We start from the raw sequence: 867 nt of genomic DNA on the forward strand, positions 1-867 counted from the left end.
TTTGCGTTAAATATGTTATGCTTCCCTTTTAGAAAATTACTAATAAAGTGAGCTAAAAAATAAAATGTTTGAAAGTAGCTAATCAATTAGAAAAGATAAATAATAAAGAGCATAGCCACAGCAATAAATGTTAAACAAGTCATATATTTAAAATTCCAAATAAATAAGACGTTTCGGTCAAGATGTGACCATCATCAGTACATATAAAGGTGACAAAAATGAAAGTCTTACAAATTAAAACGCAAGTCGGATGTTAAAATAAAAATTACATAGAGAATTAATAAGCAAAAGGTAAATGCAATTACAGCTGAAATGATCGTACTTTAAAAGTTAAAATAATTTCTTCTCGCTTATGGTATGAAATAACAACATGAATAGAAGTCAGGATGGTTGTTACAATCTTCTGATGAAATAATCTATTGCAATTTCTCTTTTTCTTAAGAATCGAGGAACTTCGTGTAGAGATACGGAATTTCCAAGTTCTATTACAAAAACAAAAATCTTTCCTTTATTTTCAAACATTATCAATACTAAACAGTTGCGGAGAATTAATTTGAAACAATCTAACTTCATTCTACATTCTAACAATCCAATTATAATTAGGTGTAGTAAAAAGTCATCGCGTATTTTTTAGCTCAAAGTTGTATATACAATATCTTCGTCAATAATGAATGAAATTCAAATTTAAAAAAAGGGTTTTAAAGCTTGAAATCTCTACTTTTAAAAGCTTATCACATTTTTTAAGTTTATATGAGTTTGATAATTTTTACATACCAAAAACTACGAGCTGAAAAAGACGAAAAATTTTCTTCTCACTTTGTGGATTTGTAACGTGTCCAAAACGAATTTGAGAAAATTTTCGATTAC

At 27.1% G+C, this 867-nt stretch overlaps 1 protein-coding gene across 1 annotated transcript in view; it reads left to right on the forward strand.

Moving 5' to 3' along the window:
- The window catches only part of LOC108751144 (cytochrome P450 18a1-like), an 11,667-nt gene that overhangs the window by 7,389 nt on the left and 3,411 nt on the right, over nucleotides 1-867 (forward strand). The gene's annotated exons all lie outside the window — the stretch shown is intronic.

Source organism: Trachymyrmex septentrionalis, unplaced genomic scaffold (genome assembly GCF_001594115.1).
Source record: "Trachymyrmex septentrionalis isolate Tsep2-gDNA-1 unplaced genomic scaffold, Tsep1.0 scaffold40, whole genome shotgun sequence".
NCBI classification, from domain to species: domain Eukaryota; kingdom Metazoa; phylum Arthropoda; class Insecta; order Hymenoptera; family Formicidae; genus Trachymyrmex; species Trachymyrmex septentrionalis.